At 47.9% G+C, this 13161-nt stretch overlaps 1 protein-coding gene across 3 annotated transcripts in view; it reads left to right on the forward strand.

The window, feature by feature from the left end:
• LOC142575727 (eukaryotic translation initiation factor 4 gamma 3-like) overlaps positions 1-13161 on the forward strand; it is a 136279-nt gene that overhangs the window by 61578 nt on the left and 61540 nt on the right. The gene's annotated exons all lie outside the window — the stretch shown is intronic.

Raw genomic sequence — 13161 nt, forward strand, 5'->3', positions numbered from 1 at the left:
GTCCACATTTGGCTAACGACCGCACCACAACATCGCGCGGTACCACTGGCCGTGCAGAGAGGACCCACCCGCACACAGTAGCCAAGGGGGCGCAGTGCCGCTTGGGGTAAGGTCGGATTTCTTCCGGAAATCCAGTCGTTGTATTCGTGGCGCAGCAGGTCCTTAAAAGGCTTGTTGACCCCCACGTCGAGAGGCTGAAGCTGCCCCGTCAAGCCACCGGGGATTACAAGCATGTCGGTGCACTCCTTGTGAAGCACCGCTTTCACCTTGTCGGTGAGGTGGCCCCGGAAAGAGTCCAACACTAACAGGTTGGGGACGTCTCTCTTGAGGGATGTCCCTGGCCTCAGGAGCCACACCAGACGGTACCACCCCGCAGGGGCGTCTGCGTCAGCAGGCGTTTGGTGTGTTGCGACACCACGTACCCGAGCACACGAGGGTTGGACCCTCCCGCGTGTAGCCGTGCGCGGCTTAGCCGTGTCTGGGGAAAAGGGGATCCTGGTGGTTGAGCCGATGCTGGGTGTTCGGACCTTTAAGGCCCCCCGGCGGAGGCAACACACCTCTTCGGCCTCGGCTTCACATAGACGGCACCTCCAGACTGACCCACCTGGAGGACATCGGCAGTCGCCTTTTCCTGTCTCTCCCTCTTCGAATCTTCGTCTTTATCTCCCACTTTTTTACCTTTCCTGTCTCCTTCTCTCTTCTTATTACTTCTTTTCTCCTGGCGGCAAGGGTTAACCCTGTGTGGCTATCCAACCTTGGGTACACCATATTCGGTTATAGTGACGGCGTACGACTGGCGTCGTGCAGACTTGCATGCAAGCTCTGCCGCGTCCCCTTGTTGGGCTCCGTGGTGGGCGGTCGGCGCTGTTGCCGAATGTATACATTTTTCCATGGAAACTTCTTTTCCTTCCCTTGCTGATCGCCCTCAGAAACGAGGGCGCACCGAAGATGTCTTCAAGTTTTTTGGACGCCAAACCCAGAATTTTCCCCGCTTCCACGTTATTCATTCCGAAAAGCCAAACAAAGCAGTGCGAAACATTTCTCCATTCCTTGTTTCAAAGTCCCTCAATGATGTTTTTGGTCCAGGATACAAGGTGTCGAGGATGGTAAGCGGCGACCTCCTCTTGGAGCTCCGCGATGTAAAACAATATGAGAAACTACCGCAACTAGTGTCATTTGGGGAGGCCGCCATAACAGTAAGCCCTCACCGTACAATGAACACCACCCGTGGTGTTGTGTCAGATGATGATTTGCTTGAGCTGACTGAAGCGGAACTCCTGGAGGGCTTCAGCGAACAAAATGTGATCAACGTCAGAAGAATTAAGATGAGGCGGGATGGTAAAGAGATTCAGACCAAGCACCTAATAATTACTTTTGGATCAAGTATCTTGCCCGATTCAATCGAGGCCGGGTACATCAAGCTCCGCGTTAGGCCGTACGTGCCAAACCCACTGCGTTGTTTCAAATGCCAACGCTTCGGTCACAGCTCGCAGAGCTGCCGAGGCCGCCAAACTTGTGCTAAATGTAGTGCCCAAGAACACACCTCTGAAACATGCGAAAACGCTCCACACTGCGTGAACTGTGATGGCGAGCACGCCGCGTACTCGCGGTCGTGCCCGTCTTGGAAAAAAGAAAAAGAAATAGTTACAATCAAGGTTAAAGAAAATATATCTTTCAAAGAGGCACGCAGGCGGGTTGCATACCTACCTAAGGCTAGCTTTGCCGAAGTGGCGCGTCAGGGGGCAGCGTCACAACGGCCTCCGGCGGCTGTCCGACCCACAAGCCGTGAGTCGGCAGCAACGCCATCTGCCCCCGCGGCGGTTGCAGCTAGCGCTGCTCCGTCAACACAGCAGACGGGGCCACCGACCCCGAAGGTGGGCGCAGCCGAGGCTGCCCCAGCCTCCCCGGCCCTTTCCAGCGCTGGCAATGGCCGGCGCAGCCAAATCCCCCAGGGAGCCCCATCGACCTCCGGGCTGGTGGGCGCAGGGGTCTTGCCCTCCAAGGCGGGACCCTCGCTGGTAATTTCCCGCTCGCAAGAGCACGTGTCCGGCGCCTCACAAGAGGCAATGGACACTACACCTATCCCCAAGGCGCACCAAGCGTCTAAGGAGCGGCGAGGCTCACTCGAACGCTCCAGAAAGGGCAGAACCCCTGTTACAGGGCCTCGAAAGAGCTCTGTAACCTAAGGCATCACCTGTTTTCATACACACAGCACTTTTAACCTTCAATATGGATACACAAATTATTCAATGGAACGTTAGAGGTCTTCTTAGGAACCTTGATGACGTGCAAGAGCTTATCCAAAAACACAATCCAAAAGTGCTGTGTCTACAGGAAACACACTTAAAACCACAACACACTAACTTTCTCCGACCTTATGTTAAGTTCCGCAAAGACCGCGATGATGCTGTCGTATCATCAGGCGGTGTTGCCATTTTTCTTCATAAAAGTATTTCCTGTCAACTTTTACAGCTACAAACGCCTCTCGAAGCAGTGGCGGTTCGAGCTGTACTCCTAAACAAACTCATTACCATTAGCTCACTTTACATACCCCCACATTACAAATTAACGAAGCATGAGTTCCAATCCTTTATAGATCAATTGCCAGAACCTTATGTTGTTCTTGGCGATTTCAATGCGCACAGCTCTCTATGGGGCGACTCTCGTGTAGATGCGCGAGGTCGTCGTATTGAACAGTTCCTTTTTTCTTCAGGTGCGTGCTTGCTGAATAAGAAGGAACCCACGTATTACTCCCTAGCAAACAGAACCTTTTCTTCTATTGACCTGGGCATAGTTTCCTCGTCCATTCTGCCTGAACTCGAATGGGAAGTTATGAACAATCCTTACGGAAGCGACCACTTCCCCATACTATTAAGAACACTTAAAGAAAATGAATATCCGCCACAGGCTCCCAGGTGGAAGATTGACACAGCAGACTGGGAGAGGTTCCGAAGCTTAACTAGTATATCATGGGATGACATGTCTTCTTTAGAAATCGATGCTGCTGTGGAGTACTTCACAGCCTTCGTAATAGATGCCGCATCTAAATGCATACGTGAATTAAGCGGCTCGGCATGCAAACGGCATGTCCCGTGGTGGAACAATGAATGCAGAATCGCACGTAGGAATCAGAACAAAGCGTGGGGGTTGCTACGCGCTTCGCCCACTGCAGAAAATCTTGTCAACTTTAAAAAAGTAAAGTCCCAAGGTAGGAGAACCCGCCGACAGGCCAGAAGAGAAAGCTGGCAAAAGTATCTATCGAGTATTAACTCGTTTAGGGATGAGGCCAAAGCCTGGAACAGAGTAAATAGGATTAGAGGGCGGCAAACACATTCACTCCCCCTGGTAAACACAAAGGGCAATACACTGCAAGACCAGGCAGACTCACTTGGGGAATATTTTGAGAGCGTGTCAAGTCCAACAAATTATACACAGTCCTTTCTCAAATACAAAGAAACAGAAGAACGTAAGCCATTAAGAAGAAAAGGTCGAGAGAATGAGCCTTACAACCGTCCTTTTTGTATTGCTGAATTGAGAGCTGCCTTGAGCGTATGCGACACCTCCGCACCAGGATCTGATAGAATCATGTATGAAATGCTCAAAAACTTACACAATGACACGCAGGTTACACTACTCACACTTTTCAACACCATTTGGGATGCAGGGTACCTTCCGACCGCATGGAAGGAAGCCATTGTGGTCCCTGTTTTGAAACAAGGCAAGGACTCTTCCTCAGTGGCAAGTTACCGCCCGATAGCCCTCACAAGTTGCATTTGTAAGGTGTTTGAAAAAATGATTAATCGGCGACTCATCCATTTCCTTGAACTGAGCAAAATCCTTGATCCCTATCAGTGCGGCTTCCGAGAAGGGCGCTCCACAACTGACCATCTTGTACGTGTAGAAGCAAATATCCGGGACGCATTTGTACACAAACAATTCTTCTTATCCATATTCCTCGATATGGAGAAGGCGTACGATACGACGTGGCGTTACGGAATCTTAAGAGACTTGTCAGAAATGGGCATCCACGGTAATATGCATAATATAATAGAAAGCTATCTGTCAAATCGTACCTTCCGGGTAAAAGTCGGCAATGCATTCTCACGCCCTTTTACGCAAGAAACGGGTGTACCCCAAGGAGGCGTGCTCAGCTGCACGCTCTTTATCGTGAAGATGAACACGCTTCGTGTTTCATTACCACCCGCCATCTTTTACTCTGTCTACGTGGACGACATTCAAATAGCTTTCAAATCGTGTAACCTCGCAGTCTGCGAGAGACAGGTACAGCATTGCCTGAACAAAGTCTCAGTGTGGGCAGACAAGAATGGATTTAAGATCAATCCTAACAAAAGCTCTTGCGTTCTTTTTACAAGAAAGAGAGGCCTGGTTCCGGATCCTTCCTTAGAACTGTGTGGACAACGAATACCTATCAGCAAAGAGCACAAATTCCTAGGTGTCATACTTGACTACAGACTCACTTTCGTCCCCCACATTAAATATCTTAAAGAAAAATGTCTGAAAACAATGAACATAATCAAACTTCTATCCCAGACTACATGGGGTAGTGACAGAAAGTGTTTAATGAATATCTATAACAGCCTCATTCGATCACGACTAGACTATGGTGCCGTGATCTATCATTCTGCAGCCCCGAGCGCGCTAAAGATGCTAGATCCGGTCCACCATCAAGGAATCCGACTGGCCACTGGCGCTTTCAGAACGAGCCCCATACAAAGTTTATATGTAGAATCGAATCAGTGGCCACTCAATCTGCAAAGATCTTACATCAGCTTCACATACTTCCTTAAGGTGCACTCCAATAATCAACATCCATGTTTCAACACTGTTAACGATATGACCTGCACTACACTTTTCCATAATCGCCCCTCTGTAAGAAAGCCTTTCTCGCTTCGAGTGAGGGAGCTTAGTGAAGAGATACATGTCCCACTACTCGAGCCTCGCCTAATGCATCCAACACAATTGTTACCGCCTTGGGAGTGGCAGGTCATAGAATGCGACATATCCTTTTTAGAGGTAACAAAACACGCACCAGACATCGAAATACGAATACATTTCCTAGAACTCCAGCACAAGCACTCCTGCGCCGAGTTCTACACAGACGCTTCGAAGTCTAATGCCGGGGTGTCGTATGCTGCCGTCGGCCCATCCTTCTCAGAATCCGATGTACTACATCCGGAAACAAGTATATTTACGGCCGAGGCCTACGCATTACTGACTGCTGTGAAGCATATAAGAAAATCAAAACTCCAAAAGTCAGCGATATATACAGACTCCCTAAGCGTCGTGAAGGCCTTGATGTCACCCTATAGACACAAAAATCCAGTACTTAATGAACTATATTCCGTCTTGTGCAAAGCTTACATATCTAACCAGCATATCACTATATGCTGGGTGCCTGGCCATAGGAACATCGAGGGCAACGTTCTGGCGGACGAGATGGCCACGTCTATAGCATCGCAAGCCGTTAACCCTACCGCCGAGGTGCCTGTCACAGATCTGAGGCCTTTCTTGCGAAGGCGGCTGCGGGCCCACTGGCAACGCATGTGGGACGCCGAAAAAGATAATAAGCTCCACCTAATAAAGCCACAGTTAGGACTCTGGCCCTCTACAACAAAATCGCGACGAACAGATGTCCTATTCTGTCGTTTAAGAATAGGACACACATATGGCACCCATAACTTTCTACTGACCGGAAGTGAGCCTCCAAACTGTGGTAGATGCGGGGAGAGGCTGACTGTACTCCACGTCCTCCTGGAGTGTCGCGAAGCCGAATCTGAGAGAAGGAGACATTTTTCCTTAGCATACCGCCAACACATTCCTCTTCATCCTCTAATGTTTCTCGGTCCAGAACCGCTTTTTAATTCAAACAGTGTCCTAGGTTTCCTCAGAGATGTCGTCTTACATGTTATTAGTCCCATGAATTCGTAGCGCCTCCTCTCTCGAGAGGATGCCACTACGATAATTGTTTTGCGTAGCACATGCCTCCAGGCCCTTGTGCTTCAAGGGCTCTAAGGAGGCAGTAGTGCTCTGGCATTTCTTATAATCGTGACATATTTTACCTATCGTATCATTCTTTTTATACGCATCTAAATTTTCATAGTTCAAGTCATACGTCATCGCCATAATTTTATCATACAGATTTTACGCACTTTAGAGCGTATATTTAAAGGCCTCTTTACAGCCACCTCACACCAACTTCATAGCAATGATCATTACACCGCAAACTCATTACCACAGACATGGCGCTCTTTGGCCACACCTGGCCCTTGCGCCATAAAACTCCACACATCATCATCATCCAGACGGTACCATTCCACTACCATATCATCCGTCGTAAATCCCTTTGCATTCGCCCGTACCACGAGGCCTTTGGGAAGTACTTCTTTAGGCATCGTCTTCCTCTTAAACACGATGTACGGGCGAAGCTTGGTGCCATCTGCCAAGCATGACAACATGACCGTAAAGCGCAGCTTTTCGTTGCCCGTTAGTAGGTTTACATCGCGTGCTCCCTTAACGCTCACTGTTGTTACTGGTCTTATCACAGTATAGGGGAGTCTGGTCGGCATTGCCGATCTGGCCGAGCAAATACCGTCGCGAAGCTTTAGGAAGTGCCTATGGAAGGCGAGGACCTTATCCTCGTATGCGGCTGGCAACTTCTGGCACACACTGGTGCATCTACGTTGGGAGAAGCCATCTCGTCATCTCGGACCCGCAACTAAGCATATTGCGCGTTCACTCTATTGTCACGATAGCTCATTGCAATATCTGACATACCACTCCTTCATAAAGAGAACCTCATCATGAGCTCTGTTCACTAGGCCCCTTGGGCTGGCACAGACACCTGGCTGCAGAAGTGATCGAGGCATCATAGAAAAGTCTGGAAAGCACCTAGCAGCTGCATGTCTATCACTGGCTCTCTGATCCTAATTTCTACAGCCTTTGAGTATAGCTCCAGTGTACATTCAGGCAGCCTGTTCCTGCAGGCTGCCCGATTGATAGCAATCTTCAGTACAGTCAGGGAGGCTTTTTTTTTTTTTTTTTGTAGAATTCACCATGTTACTGAATGAAGGCTTTGAGTGTCAGCAGCCTCCCAAGTCATCTTTACTTGACCATGGCTGTAGAAATTAGGACTTGGGAAGATGACTTGGGAGGCTGCTGACACTCGGAGCCTTCATTCAGTAACATGGTGAATTCTACAAAAAAAGCCTCACTGATTGTACTGGAGATTGCTATCAATCGGCAGCCTGCGGGTGCAGGCTGCCTGAATGTACACTGGAACTATATTCATGCCCACACAGAGTTCTGCACGTCATTTGGTTTGAAACCTAGGCACCATGCTCTTTGTAGAGCAGCAGCAGCAAAGAATGCCCTATAAAAAGAAAAAAAAAGGGGGGGGGGAAGCACACTAGACCAGAGGCCACATGTACAAGAAACCCCACATCACGAAACACCCCAAGGACTGCAAATTCGGTGCCTTTTAGTGAACTGAAAAGAAGGTGAAACTTTGAGAGCCGTTTTCTCAAAACTGTTTTTCTGCTCAGTTTCTGGAGCTGATTTCTTTATCACCGGTTAACATGTTTTGACTCCGCTTTTTTGTCACGTTCATTGGGCTGCAGTGCAGGTCGTGACATTCTCGCTTTCTTATCTTGACCCTTTGTAAGTTTACGATATGGCTATTCGTCTACCCTGAAAGTGTGCTTGATGTGACAGTAACATGAAATATAACACTCCAAAAAATTAGTGTTGCGAAAAAAAAAAAAAAAAAAGAATTCAAGAATGTCACAACCTTCAGCACGCATTTAGCTATGCAGTCAATATTTAACAAGCCTTCTATCAGGTTTTTTAAGTTCCCCAGGCTCCCCAGAAAGTAAGAGGGACAAAAATTCTGCTCAATAAAATTGAATAAAATGTTCTGAAAATATCGCTCTGAAACTTTTATGGAAGCGTCAGGGAGACAGTCTAAACATTTGTGCCAATTTTCATCAAAATCCATAAAAAATAAGGAAGTTGATTTTCAAAGCCACGTCGCCCCTTAAAAGGTCTTGTTCCCGCTAACCACAAAGCGCCCAAATCGTCTGCTAAACTCGCTATTCGAAGGCGGCTAAAAGAAAATTGGACGATTACCAGCCCTGCAGCTACGTCAAGAGTGCTTCAATAATGTATATGTATTACTGTAATAAAACCACTGAATGTTGTTGTGCATTCATACAAGCAGAGCTTGTGCAGCAAAAACCGTTTAAAAAAAGCACCCATGGGGAAAGATCTCTGCAGAATACGTTTATTTGCTTGGTGTCTTATTGATGTGAACACGATATCAAATGTATGTAATAATGCAATACATTCAAACCCACTTATGACAATATTCAGGTTCCACGAAAATTCCATTGCTAAAAACCGATAATTGTTACAACCAGGTTGCATGAAAAAATCAAAACAGAGGGATGGCAGAGCTGTTGTGACAAAGCTAATGGCACGGAGGTTTGTGCCCCTCCCAACCACATTCCTCCATCCGGCTGCGGATTGTGTTCACTCGTTTTAGGGAGGACGCGATGTTTGGTAACAACTTTCTTATTTATTCGTGGATTTTGATAAATGATAACACTTATTAGAAACATTTTTGTGATGCTACTGTAGAAATTGCATAAAGGTATCTTTAAAACTTTATGTACAATAATTTCCTCCTTCTGGCCTTGTTCCAAACCAGATTAATTTAAAAAATGTGCTAGAAAGAATGTTCAAGGCACTGTGCGTTTCAAAATGAATGGTTGAGGCCGTGACGTTGTTATTTCTAACGCGATAACGTTAAGGAGCTCGTGTCGTAGAAAAGCCGGTGTCATCAGCGTTGGCGGCGTTAACCGTGAGTGAAAAATGGCGGAAGGCAATTCATAAATAAAAACAACTTGCAAGATGGGCTGGGTGGGAATCGAACCAGGGTTTCCGAAGTGGGAGATGGAGACGCAACCGCTCACCCATGAGTTCGATGCTTCAAAGTGGGACAAAAGCACCTCTAGTGAATGCGGTGTTGCTTTAGAAATATGCCGCAGAAAGTTATACTGCGGTGTATATCGGTAATTATGAGCATGTATATTACAGAAGTCGCAATTAAAAGCGTAGCGAAGTACGTTTCTGCTACATTTCTTATGCTCTTGGCGTGCACGCAGAGCCATCTTGCGGCAAACACAGAAGACCCCCTCCTCGCAATGTACGGCGCTGCCCCGACAGGTGACGCGCCACTTGGCCGCGCGACGCGGCTCCTCTTTCCGCTCGCGGCGCGATTCCTAGGTGCAGCGTCCGATGCGGGACGCCTCTGACGTGATCGCTGCGCCGTAGCGCGTCTGGTGAGAAAGCGTCCCCTACAATGAGTGCCGTGCTACTGGCGAGGAGTCGTGCTACATGGTGCTCCCAAGTGAGATAGAGGACGATCCCATCGAGGCCCGGCTGTCTGTGCCGATCACGATGTTTGGCTTGCGTAGATCGTTTCTCCCTCCGTGACACCGAATTCTTTGGTTCGTTCCGGTTGCTCAGGCGCACGTTTCATCTTTGTGTGACTCAAGACCATGGCGAGCAAATGAGTGGGCAGTGCAAATGGAGTGCGATAACGCCATCGCGCTCCGCTCTTGAAGGCAAAGCTTAAAGGTCCTCCAATTTTTTAATTTGCAATGCATTTTTTAAAAATTTCTCATCTTTTATTTGGTGCCAGTACCACAGGCATTATTCTGTGAGCAAATAGTCGAATCGTAACTGCAAAAAGAAGAGTTATGCCCTGGACAGTACTTCTAGGAACATAGGAAAGAAAAACATTATAGGGAAAAAAATATAGGCATAAGCTGAGGAGCTGCATGTCAGAAAGGCATTGGTACACGGGCAGCACTGTATCGGCAACATGCTTTCTAAGCCGGTACTTCTGAGGGGGCGAAGGCTTATCTGCTTCTGCGACCTGATGTTGGCACCAACTTTCGGTTCCCTGCAGGCAAAGGTCATGATGGGGGTCATCATTCATAGATCTGTGATATGTTGCCATCACGACCTTTTGCATGTCGTCCACATTGTGGTCACGCAGAGCCATGCCATAGTCACTTGCAAGTTCATTAAATCTTGAGTGAGGCCACCTTAGCCTCCAACAGGTACCGCTTTGTTGCCTGTTGTGATCGGAGCACGCCGGGCTGTCCCCATATTTATCTTGACAAGGTTAATGCAGTCCTCCTTTATAAATGGAATAAGTCCATAAGTCTTGTCTTAACAGAGGGCTACAATGGTTCTACTGTCCCTATCACAAACAATGTTTGTATATCGTGAACCATGTTTGCTAAGGGACCTCCTGAATAGACTTCAGTTCTCATATTTCCAGGCATTCATGCTGTGAGCAAGTAATAATTTAGGCAGTGAGCAAGTAATAACATCGTTAATTGTAGTAACGTCAAACTGCAAAAGCAAGAGTGTCATGCCCTGGACAGTACTTCTAGGAATATAGGGGAAAAAACAGAACTGATATAGACCTAGCAGCCACGAATAACCTAGCAGTCACGAAGAAATGGGGGGAACAAGCAAAGCAGGAAGCAAGAAAAATCGTTCTGAAAAAAAAAAAAAAAAAGAAAAAAGGCTGTCAGAGTTGTACCTTAGATTTCACATTATCAAAAGGCACCGGGGTTGTAGTCTTGCATGTCCTTTTTCCGTGCAGGGCTTCTTGAGTGCCCTGCCTTTAGTTTTATGTGCTTTGTTTGACTTTTTTCCCTCAAGACTTCCTTTTGCGCTGCTCTGCGAAGAGCATGTTGTCCCGGTTGCAGTTCAAATGTTGCACAATACTCAACATAAGCACGTTGAGCCCCAGCATTGTATTTGCATACTGCCTCATGGCCAGCTGTCTTCGTCGCAAGCAATGATGAATATCTTTCGGCAGCACTTTGGGTTTTTCCCTAGGCAAAGGCTAGGAGCCGCATCTCTGAAAGGAGTTGGTACACGGGCAGAAATGCATATCAGTAACACGCTTTCCAAGCCGGTACTTGTGTGGTACTGCTTCTGCAGCCTGATGTTGGCACCAACTTTGGGTTATCATGACCTTTTCTCTTCCACAATGTCGTTACGCAGAGCCGTGCCATAGTAACTTGCAAGCTTCTTTATTAAATCTTGGGTGAGGCCACCTTTCTCTCAAAGAGGTACCCCTTTCTTGCCTTTTGTGATCAGAGCACGCTGGGCTGTCCCCATCCTGTTCTTCACATGGTTAGTGTAGCCCTCCTTTGTAAAAGGAATAAATCCACAAGTCTTTAAGGGCTAGAATAGTTCTACTATCGCCATGACAAACAATGTTTGTTTATCGCAAACCATGTTTGCTAAGGGACCTCCTGAATAGAATCAATGCTGCTCTAACCTCCATTCTGCCAGAGTTCACATCTGTTTCTTTTTTGGCAAATGTGTGATGCATGCAACCATGGCATCAGTTTGATAGGACAACACAGTCGAGCACTAGTCATGTGAAAAATTCAATTATAGTGCCGACACCTATGTGGGATGTATGGCCACATGTCGACCATGTCCTCATAAACGCCAGTTGTGTTCTTATTAAAGGCGAGATCCAGCTGCCTTAGCTTTGTTTGCGCTTTTGCGGCGGCCTCCCGGGATGCTTCTGCTGATGCAAAGTGCAACTCCAGGCGCATCCCGAATGGTACCACTCGTACTTGTGGACGGCGTGGCAACATCGTGCGAAGTGCCGAGACGAGAATCGGACACATCCGAGGTGCAATCACTGAATGCATCCAGCGATGGAACGCGGCGTGACAAGCTCAGCGGTGGCACTCCGTCTGCATGACATGTTTCACCCGTGTATGAAGTGCCAGAGAGCGACTCCTCAATATTGTCGACACAAATAGGCCTTCCACCCACATGTTAAGTGCTTTGCAGCACCTCCTGAACAGCATTCGTACACATTCCGCCCGCCTGTGGAGTCCTCGGCTGCGCGTCCGGACTGCTGTGTTATGCTGCACACCACTGCCAAGCGAACTTGAAGCAGTATTTATCCCCGTCGACAATTTTCGCTTATGAGAGCTGCAAGCACGAGCCGTCTTGTATTTCAGTGGTCGCTGGCATATGGGCACCAGTGAACTTACGAAACTACGCCCTGCAAGCACTGATGAGTGTGCCGAGCTGATATGTTCAGAGTAGTGACACAAATTGGCATCCAAAACTACTCTCCGCACGCACCAACAGTGAGCCAATATGTCCAGGGGCGCTTCCGAAACTACATTCACAAATGAGCTTCCGAAACTACATTCTGCAAGTACTGGCAGGCTGAGATGCCAAGAGGCACGCATCACTTGTGGAGTCCACTGCCAAAACTACGCTCGATCGTCACATGTGCGAGTCACTGGCGATATCAGATATCAGCTTCTGAACTATAAACCGCACATACATAAGAACATCGCATGCCGAGAGGCATGACAGAAGACTCTCACTGCCAGCAAGGTCCATCACCAAGCTCTGATTCGCCACGTACAGGCATGGCCAATCGGAGGCCTTTTGGAGGAAGTTTCACATCTCACGGAAGGGTATATTGCCCACAATATCAATTTATAGCGTCACTGTGAGCTAAATTCCTAGCAAAAATAGCCTTTCTTGTTGCGGCGCATATCTCTTTCCCTATGCGCGCGATCGCAGCCATCTTGGTCTCGTTGGAAAGAGGAGCCTTTCTTCAATTTCCCGCCAAATATAACTCCGCCAGCCCGTCGGTGACGTTAAAAAATCTGGGAAGAAAAACTGTCCAAATGCGCGATCCCATTCATCGACTAGCGCGCGTGATCAGAAATGCGTGCTGTGGTTGGCTGCGCTAGGTTCCTCTCGTCTGCTCCATTCCGCAGGTGACGTGACGGCGCGCCTCGTAGGTTTGTGACAAGTGCGCAGCAGTGTCTGATCATCCACAGGGGAAGTTTGTCACGAAGCACAACTTCGGCAAAAGGAAGAACAATCGGCTTATAACTTTCAAAAGCATTCCATTCCTTTGGAAAACATCAAGAATAGTCCGCCGCAAACCGCAGGTGATGCCGAAGCTGCTGACGATGCTGAAGTAGGCCTACCCAGCTCGCCAACGAGTGAGTGTTCCAGACGGCGACCGCGCTTGGCATGACACTACAATGCCGCAGCATGTGGATT

The sequence above is a fragment of the Dermacentor variabilis genome, chromosome 3 (genome assembly GCF_050947875.1).
Source record: "Dermacentor variabilis isolate Ectoservices chromosome 3, ASM5094787v1, whole genome shotgun sequence".
Classification (NCBI taxonomy): Eukaryota; Metazoa; Arthropoda; class Arachnida; order Ixodida; family Ixodidae; genus Dermacentor; species Dermacentor variabilis.